This window comes from Schistocerca piceifrons, chromosome 3, assembly GCF_021461385.2.
Source record: "Schistocerca piceifrons isolate TAMUIC-IGC-003096 chromosome 3, iqSchPice1.1, whole genome shotgun sequence".
Taxonomy (NCBI): Eukaryota; Metazoa; Arthropoda; class Insecta; order Orthoptera; family Acrididae; genus Schistocerca; species Schistocerca piceifrons.
The window spans coordinates 614,454,985-614,476,407 of NC_060140.1; the positions used below are offsets into that span (position 1 = coordinate 614,454,985).

The window sequence follows — 21,423 nt, forward strand, 5'->3', positions numbered from 1 at the left end:
TTCGTAGTAACAAACAAATAACATGCAGAAAAGCTGTTAGTTAACAGAAATTTATCCATTTTATTGATTCTTAGCCCAGTGGCTGTGGAATCAGTAAATCAGTAAATTTTAAATATATTTATCTGTGCCAATATACGTTCCGTGCTTTCACCTTTCTTCAGTTGGTGTAATACATATTCAATTCACAGTTACACGCCGTTAAAATATTGCCAGCAATTTGGGTGCTGCAGCTCACCTGCGCAAATTAACTGTTTTGTTTAGTATTATACTTCGCGCGTTGTACATCTACGATATGTTTCTGGTTAGATGTCCTTGCTTTGTACTGTGCTTCTCCTTGTTCCGATTTTTGTCTCCTTAATCGTGACACACACGCTTTTTCACTTGTATTTTGCACGAGAACAGTGCACTATTCGCCATATTTCCGACTGACATCTTTGTTCACATCGGATAGTTAAATCTATAATCAAAATTATATTTCAATTACAGGTTCTAAAATCACTATTTATAGTTTAAGGCCAATTCACGCTGGCTGTCACGCCGTATCAAAACACACCAGAATGCATTTCGAAGGGGGGCATTTACACAGGCCGTCAAAGGTCCCTCAAATCACGTCGTGTTACGTGAAGGTTTCTCGAGAAAAGTTTTGACGGCGACGTCGTCTGCCAGCATCGGACATTTATCTATTTTCGCCGCCCCCACTCATGGCATAGTAATTGATTTTGTGTTTTTTTCTTCTTTATCTTTATTTTATCATTGTGCTTTGTTTTCGTGGAAAATTGCAAATGTTACACGACAACTTCGATACTTTTTCCACTAAATATTCTTCTAAAAGCGAGATATGACATCTGAAAGGTGACACTCATATTGTATTTAAATAAGAACATAATTTGATGAAACAATTTTCATTAGATAACACATTTACTGTAAAGTTAGCTCCAATGAATGAGAAAAATACACTTCTTTGCCATGTTATTAGATAAGGGAAAGAAAAACCACTGGATAAGGCGGACAGGCGCTATTTATTCCCTTGCAAATATTGTTTGAGGTGTTTGTATGTATATATTTTCGCTAGCAAATAAATGTCGATTTTGGAGATGTTGTACCGCTTCTGAGCGCTCTACAGCACAAAAGTAATGAAGAACGTACACGGTGTCTCTCCTATGGATCGTCAGGCGCATTTTCTCTGGTGTTTCAGCACATATTTCCAATTTCGTTTTTGCAGTATGTAGGAGTCAGCCCAACCAAGTACTGCTCATCAAGATTTTCATGCGCCGGCCAGTGCTCACATAAAGCGTCGATTTGTTTCCCGTTATGAGCAAAATGGTTTTTAAAGCAGAATTTTATGGAGGGAAAAGCCGGCACGGTAGCTCAGCGTGTTCGGTCAGAGGGTTTGCAGCGCTCTGTAATAAAAAAAACTGAGTTAATCGATCGACAACGAACTTAAAACGGGTGTCTTACGACGTTCGCCCAGAGCAGATACAACGAACGAAAGTGAACAAAATGAGATTTAAAAAAAAGGAAAAAATTGTAACGTGCTTGCCTCCCATGTAGCGTGCCTGGGTTCGATTCCCGGCCGAGTTGGAGATTTTCTCCGCTCGTGGACTGGGTGTTGTGTTGTCATCATCATCTCATCCTCATCACCAGCATGCGAGTCGCCCAATGTGGCGTCGACTACAATAAGACTCGCACTCGGCGGCCGAGCTGCCCCGGATGGGGCCTCCCGGCCACCAATGCCTTTCGATCATTTCATTTTGCAACAGGGACAGTAAAACACCAAGAGTAATCGGTACTCCATCAGGGACAGTACTTCTCTGGACCGCGCTGACTTGCTGTCGCCACACTGCAGCTCTGCTCAGTAACTGCTACTGGAGTACTGGTTTTTTTTTCATGTCTTACTATCTGTCTTAATAAATACTGGTAAAACAAATATCGCACTAGAGTAATTTGGGAACGCTCAATCGAATGGACACACAAAATTCCGCGTTAAAAATCATTTTTATCCTTACGGGAAACAAACCGACACTTTCTGTCGACACTGGGTGTCGCATGGAAGCCTTGACGAGCTCTCTTTGGTTTGACTCGAGCTACACGTTGGAAAAAACAAACTGCAAATATCTACCGAAACATCAGTGACAAGGCACCTGACGACACTTAGGAGAGGCACCCTGTAGAGGCAGGAAGTTTGTGTTCACCATTAATAAACTTTGTCGTTGTTAGTTCCTCAATTCTGATGACATACTCCGACTGTTTGTGTCACGGGTAGTCAACTTATGGTCTTATTTTCACTGTTCAGTTCTGGGACAAACGAAGTGTCGTGAAGTGCTGTGACGTGTAGTATGAATACATCACATGTGACGGTGACGTAACGTGATTGCCAGCTTGAATTGGCCTATAAACATCTGTATGATTTGCTTAGCATGAATATGCTGCATCCTTGTACCGTTATTTAATAGGTGCGCTTGAGTCTTAAACAGTAAGACAAGTATAACAGTTAGAATCTGTAAACAGTTTTTGATGTTTCCAGAATGAGATTTTCACTCTGCAGCGGAGTGTGCGCTGATTTGAAACTTCCTGGCAGATTAAAACTGTGTGCCCGACCGAGACTCGAACTCGGGACCTTTGCCTTTCGCGGGCAAGTGCTCTACCAACTGAGCTACCGAAGCACGACTCACGCCCGGTACTCACAGCTTTACTTCTGCCAGTACCTCGTCTCCTACCTTCCAAACTTTACAGAAGCTCTCCTGCGAACCTTGCAGAACTAGCACTCCTGAAAGAAAGGATATTGCGGAGACATGGCTTAGCCAGGCTGTGGCTAAGCCATGTCTCCGCAATATCCTTTCTTAGCCAGGCTGTGGCTAAGCCATGTCTCCGCAATATCCTTTCTTTCAGGAGTGCTAGTTCTGCAAGGTTCGCAGGAGAGCTTCTGTAAAGTTTGGAAGGTAGGAGACGAGGTACTGGCAGAAGTAAAGCTGTGAGTACCGGGCGTGAGTCGTGCTTCGGTAGCTCAGTTGGTAGAGCACTTGCCCGCGAAAGGCGAAGGTCCCGAGTTCGAGTCTCGGTCGGGCACACAGTTTTAATCTGCCAGGAAGTTTCAAGTTTCAGTTTTTGATGTTGCTGAGCAACAGTCATTCAATTTTACATCTGGCATTTCGTGGGGAGCCAATATTTTTCTTAATTTATGGCCGATTTGAGCTTGATGTTCTGCAATATATGTTAATGACATAAACTCAGTCACTTGAAAATGGCATAAAAGGTCGAAATCTGGGACGTAATTAAATAAACAATAGGGAAAATGGTGGTGTGTTTGTTTTGAGACAGTGTAAGTAACGGCGCATCAACTACCCAAACTATATTCACCCAGTGTATCATAATGGACTTTAAGTATGCATTTAAACATGTTATAAAATTTCTCGCTTACATGCTTAACATCAACTACTTAACACATCAAGTCATTTGTAAAATATTCAGACGTTTGAAGCTGTTTAACACATGGGAGTTCGATTCTACAAAGAAGCGACTGTTGACTGGTAATAATCCAAACCGTATGGATCCGAATAGATAAAATACACTTAGGAGATTAAGAAAGTTAATGAACTCGAAGTTGTAATGGTGGATAATCACAGACGAAAGCTTGTGAGTTCTTGCGTTGGTGCTTTTGAGGAAGAAATTGAGTTTCTCAGAGTGTTCTGCTCAGTTGGCGTTTAGCGACCAGCACGGTTTGTAAATGTCATGTAGCGAACATGGTGCTGTCATCCGATTCCCTACATTCACTCGGAAGTATTTGAGCTGTCGACGTTATGACAAACCGGCGGTGATGAATAAACTGAAGCCGATGTATTTCTGTGTCACAAACTGTTTCGTGAAGACCATATAACCACTGAACGCACTCCCACGCTTCCCGTTACACCACTGGAGGAAAAACACTTAGCATAGTAGTCAAATAATTTCAACGGAAAGACAACAAAGAGTCGACAGCATTGCATCCGAAGACGGTTTATCCAAGACATTCTGACTGATATTTTGATAGTGAGTAAAGCTTGTTGGCATTCACTTTCAAAAAATTTTCTCTCATGATCAGAAGAGGCCTCAGGTACCTACGGAGAGCGATATCATTGTGAAAAGGACCATCGTGGCTGCTCATAAAATACAGTGTTTCTTTTACGACCCAGAGACGGGATGATCATATCAGTCAGATGACTGGAAGACAAGCGCATCTCCAAGAAAACAATTTCTTGTGTGTTGTTTGTGTTTTGAACGCACAACCCGCCTAAGACAAAGATGGACAGGAAACAATAGAGTCAGTCTTTACTTTGTTTCTTTCTGATCTGGGAAACATGCGACACTGTCTCTTACTCCTGCTGGTACGTTACTGCACAAACAATTCGCAGCAGTCGCCAGAGGAAGTGTCAGCAACGTTTTTCTTCAAATATTAACGATCTGATAAATGTGTTGTGAAATTCAGTGGCACCAAATTCAAACTTACTGTCGATATCATAAACTATAAACCCGCAGATATCAGAATACTCCGTGTGAACAACGTTAATACATGGATATTATGAATTTCGGTGGAAAATTACAACGGTGAGTAGATTCATCTCTGATCTCTCTCTGTAAAACAGTATTCGTTATTCCTTCACTCTCCGTAGCCTACGAACAAAATTAAAACGGGTAAGTTGAGCAGAGATTGATTGCGAGCCGGCTCAGGAGTCTTCCCAGACGTGTAACCTCCTCTATACACAGCCAATTCTTTGTTTAGTTAAGATTCCAAATTCATATGTGGACGTCACCAGTGCTGTCGAGCTTACAACTGTGCTTGTTCTTTGGCATTGTTTCCGCTACTGGCCGATCCGTCCATGACCGTATCTTGTTCAAACTGAACTTCCTCTTTTACATATGTGAACTCACTAATTTGTCTTTCGTATTTTTATACAAGTTTCACTTTCACCTATATTTCAAGTAGCTTGAATGGGGAACTTCGATATCTAACTCCATGTCTGAATTTTGTTCACCCTGCATTTTTTAAAAAATAATTTGGGTTTTGGGTACTTGAGAGGAAAGTTGATGTTCAGGCCGAAATCATGCTAAGCTGGAGTAGAAAACAGCCGAAAATACTTTCTCAAAAAGATTTTGTGCCGAATATCATAATCGCAGTGTATCTTCGGCATATTTCTTTGTATATCACAGTAGACAGCGTGGTAGAGTGTACTTTTTATTGTACCATAAGTGAACTATTCATCCCATACTATTCATTGATACTTCATACGCCGTCGGGCTGTACGTATTATCTCTCTGCAATCTGTTATCAGTGTAATTTTCTCTTCAAAATTCTTTTGGACCTAGTGTATAGAGGATGAAGAATATTTTGCATGTTCTGCCCTGAGAACTGGTCCATGTAAACTTGCGATTACTAGCGACTACTAATGCGTTTCTGCGAGGTCCTCCCAGCCGAAATTTATCAGCATTTTTTCGAGACTTCTGTATGAATGATGAAGTGATGAAGTCCCATACTCTTTGACAGAGCGTAGGAGAACGATGCAGGAGACCCGCACCGCCGTACTAGGCAAGGTCCTAGTGGAGGTGGTTTGCCATTGCCTTCCTCCGACCGTAATGGGGATGAATGATGATGATGAAGACGACACGACAACACCCAGTCATCTGAGGCAGGTGAAAATCCCTGACCCCGCCGGGAATAGAACCCGGGACCCCGTGCTCGCCGGCCGGTGTGACCATGCGGTTCTAGGCGCTTCAGTCTGGAACCGCGAGACCGCTACGGTCGCAGGTTCGAATCCTGCCTCGGGCATGGGTGAGTGTGATGTCCTTAGGTTAGTTAGATTTAAGTAGTTCTAAGTTCTAGGGGACTGATGACCTCCGATGTTAAGTCCCATAGTGCTCAGAGCCATTTGAACCATTTTGAACCCCGTGCTCGGGAAACGAGGACGCTACCGCGAGACCACGAGCTGCGGACTGTATGAATGAATTACGTCTTTTAACATCCGTGCTGCTATTCTTGAGATACGCTCGATGTCTAACGTGGTATGGGTCTCACACACTCGGGCACTATTCCAATTTAGGCAGTCCCGATTTCGGCGAACAGCCCAGTAAGGCAGAACGCTATGTATCAGTTGATGGACACTGCGAAAATCCGGAGATTCGAGGATAAAATCCCTAAATTACTCCAAATGAGTCCTGGGAGAGTTCCTAAAGTAGCTCTTCTCTACTTGAAATGGTGCTCTCTTTTTCTCTCTGTCTCTCCTTTTCTCTCTCCCTCCCTCTAATGACTTCGCCGAGAACGGGACGTTACATTCAAACTCCCCTTTCTTCCACAGACAAGCACAAAATGGGAAACGGGGACAACGTCTTACGACATTAAGAGAGAAGAATTTATTAACAAATTATAAAGTTGATTTCTAACGAGAGAGAAAACTAGGTTACAAAGCTGAGTAGTACGGTGCACCATTTGGAGTATGCGCGGACAGCGCCATTCTTCTCACAGTCAGCGCTGACAGTCTGAAGCACTGCATTTTTCAAAAGTGGATCACCGTCTGTGGGAAAACCAGAAAACAACAGAATCGAAGAATTTGGGACCTGATGTTACAGATGGGCGCTGAAAATTAAATGGGCTGATGAGCGATGAGGAAGTTCTCCAAAGAACGGCGGGCAAGGGAGTATGTAAAAAACACTTACTAGAAGAAGGAAGAAGTGTACTGAGACATCAGGAAATAACTTTCAAGGCATTAGCGAGAGCTGTAGAGAGCGATCATTGTAGGGGAAGGCAATGATATAGAAAAAAAAGCTACTCTGAGATTAGAAAACTGGTATACAATATTGTATTTCTAAACAAGCTTATGTGGACGGAATAGAAAAATATGGATTTATAACTTTGAGGAATTCGTGAAAAGAATTCCACAGAAATAGTCCTTACAATTTCAGCAAGTGAGGCCCTAAATTTACTTTAATGGATGAGCTTCGCTATTGTATTATTAAGTATTTTATTACAATCCAGCCGCGCGGGATTAGCAGAGCGGTCTGAGGCGCTGCAGTCATGGACTGTGCGGCTGGTCCCGGCGGAGGTTCGAGCCCTCCCTCGGGCATGGGTGTGTTATCTTAAGTAGCGTGTAAGCTTAGGGACTGATGACCCTAGCAGTTAAATCCCAGAAGATTTCACACACATTTTAACATTTCATTACAATATAGTGTCGAGTGAGATTTCAAACATTTTTGCATGACGTTTAGGAATATTGCGTTGTCCTAGAAACCCATGTAGAGCGGGTTCTAGTTGCTGTGTCACTTACAGACTACACTGAATTTGTGTCGAGCTCAGTTTATCCACGTGACATTCTCGAGGTCCGTGGAAATACGTAAAATATACTAGAAGAGGAGTATGGGCTGTAATAGTGTCACAACAAATAACGCGTGGTTGCGAATATTAAGTTCGATTACTCAGTCGAAAGCTACATTGAGTGCAAATTAAGGCTTGCTTCCGAAGTACGTTGTGCTGGTCGCGAATGATACTGATCATGTACTTTTGTGTGTGTGATTGGGGCTAGGGATCTTCTTGTTTTCAACCGTACAGTGTATGTCAGTAAAATACTGGGGGATTGAAGAGGATAAAAGTAGAGAAACAACACATTTTGTACAACATTCGTGACCCGAAAAACGTATCTGATGGGAAGTTGCTGGAAAACGAAGTGGACGCCTAAACATATCGTGAACTTCAACACTTTTGGTTGCAACTGTGCGCACTTACTGGACTCCAAAGGACAGAAGAAATGAAACATAAATGTGTAAGAAGTGATTTGGAGCGGAAGATGGATGTTGAAGTCATGTGAAAGTAATTCAACAGAAAGAAATTCTTGCTGTCTGAAACCTCGTGTCGTATTGAATATTCAAATAACTTACGGGAATGTAAGCACTTAACGCTAAAGATAACTGCCTATACTTGAACAGGTTTTAAACGCACAAATGAAGTGAGAGTCGCTGTACATGGCAACTTAAACAGTCGGTGGGTTGATCAATATCAATCAACGATCTTTCGTTACATTTGTGCCTTGAAATGACGGTGTGTTCGCCTGCCGGAATACTCGCGGTAGTCCAGGACGTTACCCTGCAGTAATCACGTAGGTAATTTGAATATTGGTGACGGAATACCTGCTCCAGTTGCAAACAAGTTCTATGTTTTAGTATACGATGGGTTTTCTCTGCCTGGGGACTGTGTGTTTGCGTTGCCCTCATCATTTCATCATCACAATCATTCGTGACAGCGGCTCGATTGGACTGTGGGAAAAAAAATTGGGCTGTGTAAAAATTGGGACTTTGTATGGGCGTTGATGACCGCGCAGTTGAGCGGTGGTAATGCTCTTAAGTGTTACAGTACAATATAGCGAACCAACCACATCCGTGTTTTCTGCTAGTGCGCGCTGCTGCATGACTTCTGATATTTTCGTGATGATGTCCAACAGTTGGCACTACTTGCGCATAATGAAAAGGTTGGACATTCACAAATATGCATCTCAGGTTTCCATTGGGAAAAAATACTTATGTTGCAGCGGAGACACAGTAGAAGTTAACGTACACAATTATAGCCAGAGGGTGTGAAAGGATTAAAAGCCGTAGCAGCGAAGGTTGCGATTTACACGTGACATATACAGTAGATTATGTTTATTTTTTTAAATTTTTTTAAAGACCGCTTAACTGATATGAGCCTGTCTATAGAAAGAAAGCTTTGTGGCTATTAATTCTTTTAGACATCAAGAAATCATTCTGGGCTACGCTTCGCAATCAGTTAAGTTAATTTTTTATTTAAACTGGGCATAGTTGCTCTTTAAAGAGTGTATTTATTCCAAATGAAACAAGACATTTTTATAATGAGCAGTATCACATGACGCCGTGGAATAATGACACACAGAATTAAAAAGCTTAAGTAGCGGAGCGAGAGCACTCTCTAAAAATAAAGGAACTAATAATTTGAATATCTTGCTCTAGTTTGTCACACACGTTAAAGCATTCTCTTACCATGCAAAGCTTAACCGACTATTATTAGAGATCTGTTATTACAAAGTGCTTAATCTGAGGGCGGAGTTGATGTGTGCTCGTTAAAAAATTTTTCTGCTCACAGAACGTCCGAGCACGGACAGTGGAACTACAAAATGTATGAGGAGGACTCGGGCTACTCAGCCCATCGATCCACGCCTCTAAGCTGAGAGGTCACGTAGCCCTGTCCAGCTAAGCGCGGTGGAAATTTCCTGTGGGGCTTTAGGAAAATAAGTACGACAGCAAGACTGGCAAATCTGGAGCTAATTATTACGTCAGATTCTTCTGGACGTCGAAAAATTTCGACTTGCAGATGGTAACTGATTTCTCATTTCTGTCAGTAACGCTTTAACTCCGGCGGGAGCCGTAAGGTTTAGACTCACGTTGTAAGCGTACTATCATCCTACCTTACGCAATATTTCAATAATTAAGTAGCTCGCTGGTGCTTGTAATTTGATATCAGGCATCGTCGCCGAAGCTGGTCATTGTCGCCAGCTAGGACGCGAGGCATCGGCAGCCAGCACTGTGTTGGGACCAGCGTGAGCGCCAAGACAGTGACGCAGAAGGTGGCTATATTTATACTAATACTTTATTGTAACTAGGTCTGAATATCGTTCACAAACGGATGAAACTATTTTCATAGAATTGTACTGTATTCGCTCACGAATGGAATGTGTTGTTTGATTACCGTATTTATTACATGCGAACATAAATTATTATCGAGTTGTTTGTGAGTGTGTTATTACGAAACCTTACTAACATTAGTAAACTGAGCCGTGGTTGTTATGTATAAACTTGTATACCGACAACACGAAGTCGCAAAAATATTGTGAACTTACTCGTGCAATAATGAACAGTCAAAAATTAGTTCAGGCCAACAGAATAAAAGCGAGTGTAATTCGGAGTTTGTGGTACGGTACGTTATTCGCAACTCGACATTGGTACCAACGTAGTTAAGACTTTCAGATACCATCTGTTACAGTGTGTGCAGTGAACAGTTGCAGTCTATGTACCGTCAAGAGGTGAGTAACTGATATAAACTGTGTTGTGCTGTAGTTCGATATTCGCAAATATATGATTGTACCACACATGTTTTATTTCGTAATGTTCCATGTACAGGTATAGGAAACACGGTCAAATATCACAATAAGATAATACCGGGTGATCAAAAAGTCAGTATAAATTTGAAAACTGCATAAATCACGGAATAATGTAGATAGAGAGGTACAAATTGTCACACATGCTTGGAATGACATGGGGTTTTATTAGAACCAAAAAAATACTAACGTTCAGTAAATGTTCTACAGATGATCAGAATAGCAATAATTAGCATAACAAAGTAAGACAAAGCAAAGATGATGTTCTTTACAGGAAATGCTCAATATGTCCAACATCATTCCTCAACGATAGCTGTAGCCGAGTAATAATGTTGTGAACAGCACTGTAAAGCATGTCCGAAGTTAGCCGGCCGGGGTGGCCGAGCGGTTCTAGGCGCTACAGTCTGGAACCGCGCGACCGTTGCGGTCGCAGGTTCGAGTCCTGCTTCGGGCGTGGATGTGTGTGATGTCCTTAGGTTAGTTAGGTTTAAGTCGTTCTAAGTTCTGGGGGACTGACGACCTTAGAAGTTAAGTCCCATAGTGCTCAGAGCCATTTGAACCATGTCCGGAGTTATGGTGAGGCATTGGCGTCGGATGTTGTCTTTCAGCGTTCCTAGAGATGTCGGTCGATTACGATACACTTGCGACTTCAGGTAACCCCAAAGCCAATAATCGCACGGACTGAGGTCTGGGGACGTGGGAGGCCAAGCATGACGAAAGTGGCGGCTGAGCACACGATCATCACCAAACGACGCGCGCAAGATATCTTTCACGCGTCTAGCAATGTGGGGTATTTCTTTTTATTCTAATAAAACCCCTTGTCATTCCAAGCATGTGTGTCAATTTTTACCTCTCTATCTGCATTGTTCCGTGGTTTATTAAGTTTTCAAATTTATATACACCCAGTATATTACAGATATTGAACTTGATGTAAGAGGAAGACGAGAGAAATCATACAAAGTAATGAAACATTTAAATAAAGAAGATAAGGGAAATCTGCAAATAAACACAATATCTGACTCTGATTGGTCGCAATACTATAAAACACTCTGGATGGATTTGGTGGTTCTGTCTGAACCAGACGGAAATGTAGACTTCATAATGTTGGAGGAGCTACAGGAGGCAATCAGTAACGTCAAGCAAGAACAGAAATAATCCAGAGTGTGACAAAATCAGTATGAACTGATAAAATATGCACCAAATATTGCAAAAATAAGTCGATTTTATGACTATGTATGGCGAAGTGGAATATAACCCAGATATTCCTAATTTATAAGAAAGGAAACAGACATGGATGCCAAAATTTCAAATGTGTTAGCCTTCTGGATTCATATTATAAATTGTTTGCTAGAATTTTAACAAAACAACTATCACCAATTGTTGAAACAGTAATATACGTTGTCCAACACGGTTTTCGAAAAGGCAGATCATCCTCGGGCTGTATCTTCAACATGACACAACTAACAGAAAAATATAGTGAATTCAATTTACCAACTTTTCTTGGCGTCATCAACTACGAAAAGGTGTTTGATAAAGTAAATCGAACAATCTGAACGTCTCCATCACAAAGACAAAATCAATGGCACTTTCAGGACACCAGCCCAAGAAAGTTAAGATTGAAATTGACAAGAAGATCAGAGAGCACGTCAACGCATTTCAATTTTTAGAGTGCAGTATCACATACAGGGTAAATGGTCAAGTGCAAAATAAGTTAGATCTAGTTAACTATTTCTGTGGAACTTTACCCAGAACGCTAAGAAAGAGAGTCCAAAGAGATACTCTGCTAAAGTGCTCTCTCTCCCTAAAAGAGAGAAGAAGCGCTCACAAATATACGTGGAACCAAACATTGAGAGAACTTAGGCCGCGTGCTTGTGCAAAAGAGGATATTTCTCTCGTGGAAGATAGCTGTAAAAGTCATCCAAAGTTTTACACATGAGAAAGCGGTCCTTCAGGCGGATATCGCACTGCAGGTCAATCAGCTCTAGTTGAAGCACTTATGAGACGTCCTATGCCGACGGGAAAACTGGCGAACAAATATATCTAAGGCCGATTGAAGCTCACTTATCTCCAAAAATCTGTTTTCAAACCGTTCTTGTAATTCGCAAAGGATTGCATACCAGCACTGCTCTATGGGTGCGAAAACTGGAATCTTAAGAAGAGAATTTTTTTAGATACTTGTTTCGTGGCTGGATCTACTTCGATGGATAAGAAGGAAAATGATGACGTCCGAGATGAACTGAATATGCAAAACATAACTGACATAATAAAACAATATCAGTTAAGATGGAAAGAACACATAGACTAAAGCCATAAAATAATATTAACCTAGTTGTAGAATGTTAATAATGTTTGTTCTATTTACAAAGCCTTAGGAATTTTCCCATAAATTCGGAGGCGTTACTTTACAGCAGGTCCTCGTAGTTGTGAACGGACCAGTTTTTAGACGCCGTTGTTGTTGTCGGGCGGAAATGGTAATACAACAGGGATTGAAGAGAGCACCCTCTTCTCTTCTCAGTTTGTGCGTGTGCCGTGAAATGGAAGATTTTAAAGTCATCTGATTTCCAAATTTGTTTTGTATCTAAAAGGTACTTCTACGCATATGGTTATTTAGCAAAACATTATAGGTGAAGTCCCGTCTACAGCCCCCACAAGCCTGTAATTGGAATTGTGGAACACCCTGTATATTTATTCATTCAAAACATGTCAGAAAATGGAGGAGTAAAAGAAAGGAGAAGTTGGAATTTTGATTGGCTGGGTACTTTTTATAACACTACGTTGATAATAGTGATTAGTTTAAAAGTTTTGCTTCATATCGTCGTGAGGCACGCCATACTATGAGCATCATAGCGAGACCACGTTCACCTTAAGGGCAGATTAATTTTTTAGTATGAAAATTCTTAATCTTTTGTTATGCGGAAGTGTTTGAGTGTATTTGAGGATGCCACTCTTTTGCTTTATTGGGTTCCAGGAATAGAAAACACGTTCAATAAGGACAAATGCTGTGGCAAAGTTCGCTTGTTTACACATTATACAGCAGGCATAACATCGCATATCTTTTAAATGTATGTGCATGTCGTTTCCCGTTACTGAAAACACCTGAACAGACAATGTTAATATTGCATACCTGCTCTTTATAGTGTCATACAAATACAATAATTATGTTGATAGCTGACTGTATGGCGATGGCCAAATGCCAATTAAAAAGAAAATATATACAATATGGCACAGACGAGAGGGGCTTGCAACTCGTGTATTGCTTCTGTAAAAATTAAATATCATTTATACTGCAGATCACCTATTGGTTCCGTTAGTTACGATGAGGAAGAAATCTGAACTGGACAGCTTTCATTTATGGTACATTACAATACTAAACTGGTTAAGAATGCCGACATTTATAGCACGGCCCTTGAACAGTTCCAGGGTGGCGGGGGTTGTGGTGAGTCTACATGCTGACACTTCACATTGCATGGTAGCACAGGTTGGTAATTTTAGCTTCAAATGTCAGCAAGAATATTTGAAGTGCAATAATGTATGTTCGGATCTATTGCACTGACTTTTTGGGGAATCGTCTGATGTTTATATCATGTACCTCGGATTGTAGAACACATTTAATTTCGCCTACATTTGTGCTTTTATAGATACTATCTAATTATTTGAAGACAGTAAATCACAAGCATTCCAATATAGACATTTGAAGGTTTTCCCTGCCTTATGCTTGTGTTCACTGACTTGTTGGCATTTGTAGGTCATTTGAGTTCAATAAGAATACTATTCCTGCCAGCATTGCCAATGTCAACGATATCGTCCATGAATGGCGACTCTGAGTCGTGAAATAGTTCCCTCGTAGTCATAATCTGATGTTTCCCACAGTTCTTGTTCCGTCCCTGCTGTCTTTGGTGCTGAAATACTATTCTAGGATCAGCAGTTGCTACGGGCGTAGGTCACTTAATCCTGATGACTGGCTGAGATATTGCTGGAAACATTTCGTGAATCTTTTACTACCTCCGAGCTTCTTGATTTCGCACTACGTTGTTCGGCAATATCATCGTTCTATCGCTTTCGGTACTAGTCTTCTTAGATTGCATCGAGTGTTTAGGGGTGTTCATGACAACCGATGGCGTGACAGGTCATCGACAATCTGGTTGGTTCTGACTGGTTCTTGTACTTCAGATTTGCAAGGAGTTCCTACCGATGACTCTTGCGGTGCTGTAGGCACCTTGACACACAGCTAGCTAACCCGGATTCTAAGTTCGCACTCTCTCCGTCGATCCCAACGAATGTTGTCCATTGCTGAGCAGGGACACTAGTGTCGCGGATACGTGTGTAAAAGTAACGCAGTACTGCTTATTTAATCTGGACTGCACACTTTCTAGGACTCGCAGCGAGCTGCCTGGCAGACCATGATCGGGGAGGACTCACACTCGAACATATCTCTAGTTTACCCAAATAATTTAAGGCAGTTACAGGTGTGAATTTAACCTGCTTGTATAGCGTAACGTGCAGTGCAGCACTTTGCGAGTCACTGACGTAAGCTAGACTCGAGTAGTATCTGCGTGGTGAATTACCGATCATGGTCTGGGACATCAACCATCCTGATTGTGACTTTTGGGCGATTTTCCACGTTCGTTTAGGCAGAAGCTGCGCTGGTACCTAAATTTCGCAACAGAAAACACGATACATAAACAGAAAACGATAACACGTGCAACAAAGTTTACATGGTTCACAGACAAATGGTGTTCATGAGTTCCCTCCCGCAGATTACCTTCACTGCGGCAACAGGAAGAAATATGGCCAAAAAGTTAAATAATGAAATAAAATTTAAGAAATCTCTAAAAAGCGGACTGTGTACTAGACAGGATAAGCGCTAGGGGAAAGAAAGAATTACCGCAACGAATTTCTGTGTCGACTTCTACAGGTGTTAGTAGTAGGAATGATCAATATTTCAAGCAAAACAACATCATATGGATGTGTGCGTTATTCCCAATAATTTGTGAGACAGAATACATTTTACGTTCTTTGAGATAAAACCTGGCTGGCGCCCGGCCGTTGGTAGAGTCTAAGTCCGTACCGATCGCGATATAGTACAAATGACATGGCCACGCTGACAATTCTCTGTCTAGTTATTTATCAAACTGGCAACACCGTAGGGTGCGTCACTTATTGAAGGAAGTCCTGTCTCGCTTTTGTTTGAATGCCCCTATACTTCTGCATTCTCAAGGTAGTCATGAAATTTATTTGTACGTGGCACAAGAGTGCATATAAACACAGTCTACTTCGAGGTGCAAAGTGTTCGATATTTTTCTGTTTCGTTACTTCTTTATCGTGAACGGTTAATAGCCAATAAAAATCCATCTAAATAGGCGAATATCTGTAAGGAGTCTGTTATTACATTTTTAACTGTTAGGAAATGGGCAGCTGAATTAAACATGACATGTTTATACAGAAACGTTTGGTAAAGGCAGTGTGGAAGTATTCTCAATGCGATGAATTAACTTTCGTCTCCTGAATCACATTGACTTTCCAAGCAACGGTCTGGCCGTCCGCTGTGGCCGAGCGGTTCTAGGCGCTTCACTGCGGAACCACGCTGCTGCTACGGTCGCAGGTTCGAATCCTGCCTCGGGCATGGATGTGTGTGTTGTCTTGAGGATGTATGTATTGTATTGTACTGTATGTTAACCGGGGACCTAGAAACGACGGAGAGGCTCCGTCCCCGCCGCAGCCGCAGTGGTCCACAACTCCACGACGACTATCGCAGTCCACTTCACCCCTCCGCCGCCCCACACCGAACCCAGGGTTATTGTGCGGTTCGGCCCCCGGTGGACTCCCCAGGGAACGTCTCACACCAGACAGGTGTAGCCCCTATGTTTGCGTGGTAGAGTAATTGTGGTGTACGCGTACGTGGAGAAGTTGTTTGCGCAACAATCGCCGACATAGTGTAACTGAGGCGGAATAAAGGGAACCAGCCCGCATTCGCCGAGGCAGATGGAAAACCGCCTAAAAACCATCCACAGACTGGCCGGTTCACCTGACCTCGACACAAATCCGCCGGGCGGATTGGTGCCGGGGTCCAGGCGCTCCTTCCCGCCCGGAAAGCCGGTCCTTAGGTTAGTTAGGTATAAGTAGTTCTAAGTGTAGGGGACTGATGACCTCAGATGTTAAGTCCGATAGCGCTTAGAGGCATTTGAGGCAACGGTCTGTTGTAGCCGCACCTTCTCAACACGTGTAGTTTCGATAGTTTCCACCTTCTTGGGTATTTCAATACATTGTCACTAGACGTACATAGAAATAATTTCTTTGTAATTTTTTATCTCTCATTAAATTCGCAAATAAAGGGAATATTCCCAATCAGAGAAACCGGTTTTATGTGTAATGTTTACTTAGTTAAGCAATAAAATGTTCTGACATCAAAAATCAGCAACTGGAATAAGTTTAGTGAAGCAGATCTCAGCTTTTTCAAACACTGCCACGAGTTTCTTTTGTTAATTATAGTATGGCGTAATTGTATTGTGGATTTCCATAGCACATTTAATTTTCCTCGACAACGACATTGCTATACAAAACGAAACAAAACACCAATGTAGGCGCAGCTTCCGCAGTGCTTCCCTATACCCGCCAGGGCCCCTGTGTTAATTTTCAGAATTTTATTGGATCTCGAGAGCAGTTATTACGTATCTTGTACGAAAGTGATCTACACAGCGTTGTTTAACAAATCATCAAAGGAACAGTAAATCTGATCTAATCCCCAGCACGATGCTGCCTGAACCTCTCAGCCCCACATCCAAATTCAGCAAGTCGCGCGGGGTAGCCGCCCGGTCTGAGGCGTCTCGTCACGGTCCGCGCGGCTGCTCCCGTAGGAGGTTCGGCTCCTCCCTCGGGCATGGGTGTGTGTGTCGCCCTTAGCGTAAGTTAGATTAAGTTGTGTGTAAGCTTAGGGACCGATGATCTCAGCAGTTTGGCCCCATAAGACCTTACCACAAATTTCCAAATTCAGGAAGACCTTGTGTAAAAAACGCCACAGCTAGCGCCCAATGTTTGAGGCATTTAAAATTAAAGTTTTCAAATTTCTCTCGCATTTCCATGTTTGACAGAACATTATAAAGAATGATCGAATTGGAATCAAATTGCAAATCAATTTGACATAATTGGTTTTATAACGACTCCACCACACGTTCTATACGTCGAATTTGAAAATAAAATACTTGTTGTTCATAATCTTCGGCATAGCATCGGATGAACTCTAAAGAAGAAAGTTGGAAACACACTGACGAAAAAAAGAAGATATCGCAACGCCAACAACGAGTGGCGCGACATAAATGAAAATTGGTAGGCGCGTTTCTACTTGATGTCTACACCAAATTCGCACCAGTAGCTAACGGGTGGATACTAGGTTTGCTTTGAGCGGACGCTGTGAAGATCGTGAGCGTTAGCTACCTTTGAGACTGGGCGTGGAGAGCTGATGTTGGTCGAGAATGCCTTCAGGGGCACAAAGACGCCATTATCAACACGCCGCTGATTTTGAATGATTTCGTGTGATAGGGCTGGATGTTCCTTCTCCGATAATGGAGAATGACTTGACAAGAATGTAGCCATGATTGATGGCAGCGGTGGTCATGAGAATGTACGGTCGCAAGAAGACCGGGCTCTGGACGGGCACGTGGCACTACCGAGAGGGAAGACTACCGTGCTCGGCGTACGGTTCTGGCGCATCGTACTGCATCTGCAGCACCAATTTGGACAGTAGTTGGAACCACAGCAATGCACCGAACTGTTACAAATCGGTTAGTTCAAGAACAGCTCCGAACCAGACGCACTGTAGCGTGCAAGCGAGAGCTCATTGGAAACAGGGTGGAGGTCTGCTGTGTTTTCTGATGAGAGCTGGATGTGGCTCGATACCAGTGATGGTTGTGTGTTGGTTAGAAGAAGGCCAGTTGAGGGCCCGCAACCAACGCGTCTGCGATGTTGATACACTGGACCTACACCTGACAATTTGTACTTCAGTCTGGTGATTCGACCTGTTGTGCTGCGGTTAACGAAGAGTATTGCAAGGAGTGTTTTGCTATGGGATAACGTTAGCCCACGTACCGCTGTTGTAACCCAACATGCTTTACAGAGTGTCGACATGTTGCCTTGGCCTGCTCCCTCACCACATCTGTCTCCAATCGAAGACGTATCAGACATCATATGACGACAATCCTAATGTCATCCACAAACAGCATCAAACGTTCCTATAATGACCGCTCAAATGCAACAGGCATGGAATTCCATCCCAAAACTGACATCTTTTACCTGTAAAACATAACGCATGCACTTTTGCATGCTTACTTTCAATATTCTGGCAGTTACACCGGTTACTGATATACCAGCATTTCACATTTGCAATGTCTTGTCTCGCGCTGACATTAATCTACGATCTTGGAATGTTAATCGCTTAAATACGTTACCCACACAAATGAATTCACGCAATAACAATACTCTACATTCATTATTTTTTCGGTGTTGCGACTTTTTTTCCGTCTGTGTGTATTTGCGTTGCACTGAGAGGATGATAACAGTTGATGTGATTTCTGTGGCTAGCAATAATTTTTGGCAGTGAATCGAAGCGCGCCGGCGCTGAACTACAGTTCCTAACATTGTTACCTAACCACGACATCTCTTAAATTTACACATAATGTCTTATAAAAGGTTTATGACGTTTACTTTCTGTAAGAGCAAGATCACTGGACAGACTTGTGAGACAGTAGCTCCATGTATCATCGCAATGATTCACCAGCACCCACCAGCTCGTTATCATCACGATGCCCACGCGTGCTTCGATAACAAACTCCCTCCACCCCCCCCCCCCTCCCATTCCCCTCTTCCCGACGTGACCTAACACTAAAGTGAATGTGCAGATATTGGCAGTGACGAACTGCTTCGACAGTTACAATCGACATACATACAGTATTATGTAAACCCTGGCGATTTATTTCATCAGAGATTTACGAAAAGCACTGTTGCGGCCGTGTTTAGTGGCCATGAAGACGAACCCCACATACTCTGTCAGATACATAATTCCAATACTTAGGACTATCGATGTATATGGCAGAATCACGTAACCATTTAGTATCCTATTCCTTAGAATCTTATTGACGGACACCACAGAAATCGTAAAGAGAAAATCAGAATAACAACAGCTTGCATAGAAAAGGCTTAAAGGTACCATTATTTCCACTTTTCATCCATGAATGCAACCAGAATGAAGCTTAATGTACAGCACAGTAAAAAGTACCATAAACCGTACACTTCGCAGTTGTGATTCGCAGAGTACCAATATAGATGTATACTGAGGTGAGAAGTCACGCAGTAGCGATATACACATGGCGGTAGTATCGTGTACACAGAGTATAAAAGGGCAGTACATTGGAGGAGCTGTCTTTTATACTCAGGTGATTACGGCCGTACGACGGGAATCAACAGATTTTGAACGCCGAAAGATTGTTGGAACTAGAAGCATGGGACATTCAATTTCGAAAATCGTAGGGAAGTTCAATATTCCGCCATCCACAGCCTCAAGACTGTGTCGACAATAGCAGATTTCAGGCATTACCTCTCAGCATGAACGACGCATTGGCCGACGGCCTTCACTTAACAACCGAGAGCAGCGGCGTTTGCGTTGAGTCGCCGTGCTCACAGACAAGCATTACGACGTTAAATCACTGCAGGAATCAATGTGGAACGTACGACGAACGCATTCGTCAGGCAGTGTGGTGAAATTTGGCATTAATGGGCTGTGGCAACAGACGACTGACGATACTGTCTTTGCTAACAGCACGGCATAGCCTTGCAGCGACTGCCGGCCGAAGTGGCCGTGCGGTTCTAGGCGCTGCAGTCTGGAACCACGATACCGGTGCGGTCGCAGGTTCGAATCCTGCCTCGGGCATGGATGTGTGTGCTGTCCTTAGGTTAGTTAGGTTTAACTAGTTCTAAGTTCTAGGGGACTGATGACCATAGATGTTAAGTCCCATAGTGCTCAGAGCCATTTGAACCATTTGAACCTTGCAGCGACTCTCCTGGGCTCGTGACCCTATACTACTGGAAAACCGTGGCGAGGCAAGATGAGTCGCGATTTCAGTTGGTAAGAGCTGATGGTAGGTTCTGTGTGTGGCGCAGAACCCACGAAGCCAAGAACCCAACTTTTCAACAAGGCACTGTGCAAGCTGTTGGTGGCAACATAACGATGTGGGCTGTGTTTAAACGGAACGGATAGAAAATGCAAGGATTAATCAGTAAATATTTGTCTGGTTAGCTGTTATTGCTCTGCTGTTCTTTTTTGTAATTATAGTATTACGAGAATTCAAGAAACAACGATAAGAATGATGAATGACTGTAGGATACAGTGTGAAAAAGTAGTAATCAGTTTGTAGCTGATTCAGCGGCTACAGTACAAATGAGAATTTAGGTACGAAAATATGTATTTAAAATGATCCGGGAGTGCACCAAAAATACTTTAACGTACACTTTTTTTCTTACGGCATGATGTACAATTGACTTTTGACTTCGAAAAATCAACAGCCGACGACATCAGCTGAGTCTGAAACCGTGAATTTGCTGTACCATAGACAGACGAGCTAACAGCTCATCCACCAGTACTGCCAATAATAACAACAATAATCATTTAATTACCGAATAAGGCTGCAGGGAATTAGGAATAATCACAGTATCATTTTATATGTAAAATTATATAACCACTTAGGAATGAAAAACAAAAAGTTCTACTTTATGGACGTATAATCTTTTATCTTATAACCCCCTCACGTATCTTAGCGCGCAGCGTGCTATATGGCGAGACAGGGAGGTGGACCAGACCCCACTGAATACGCGCGCTGATGCAACGACCGTTGGTATGGTACACCTGCCAGCCTGAGCGTGGTTTTTAGGCAATTTTACAACAAATTCTTGGCTAGTCCCCCAATTTCCATCTCACAAAACGTGGCACACGAACGGTTCAAATTGGTTCAAATGGCTCTGAGCACTATGGGACTTAACAGCTATGGTCATCAGGCCCCTAGAACTTGGAACTACTTAAACCTAACTAACCTAAGGACATCACACAACACCCAGTCATCACGGGGCAGAGAAAATCCCTGACTCCGCCGGGAATCGAACCCGGCAACCTGGGCGCGGGAAGCGAGACGCTAGCGCACGACCACGAGCTGCGGATACACGGACAGTTGCAATACGATAACTCACAGTACCAGGTTTACAATGTTCTCAGCCAGATTGCGCACGCGAGTTATGTCCCTTAAATAGTTAACTG

The 21,423-nt window shown here is 42.7% G+C and overlaps 1 protein-coding gene across 1 annotated transcript in view; it reads right to left on the minus strand.

Annotated features, from left to right (window-relative positions):
• Positions 1–21,423, minus strand: part of LOC124789818 — a 274,122-nt gene that overhangs the window by 137,610 nt on the left and 115,089 nt on the right. The window lies entirely within an intron of this gene.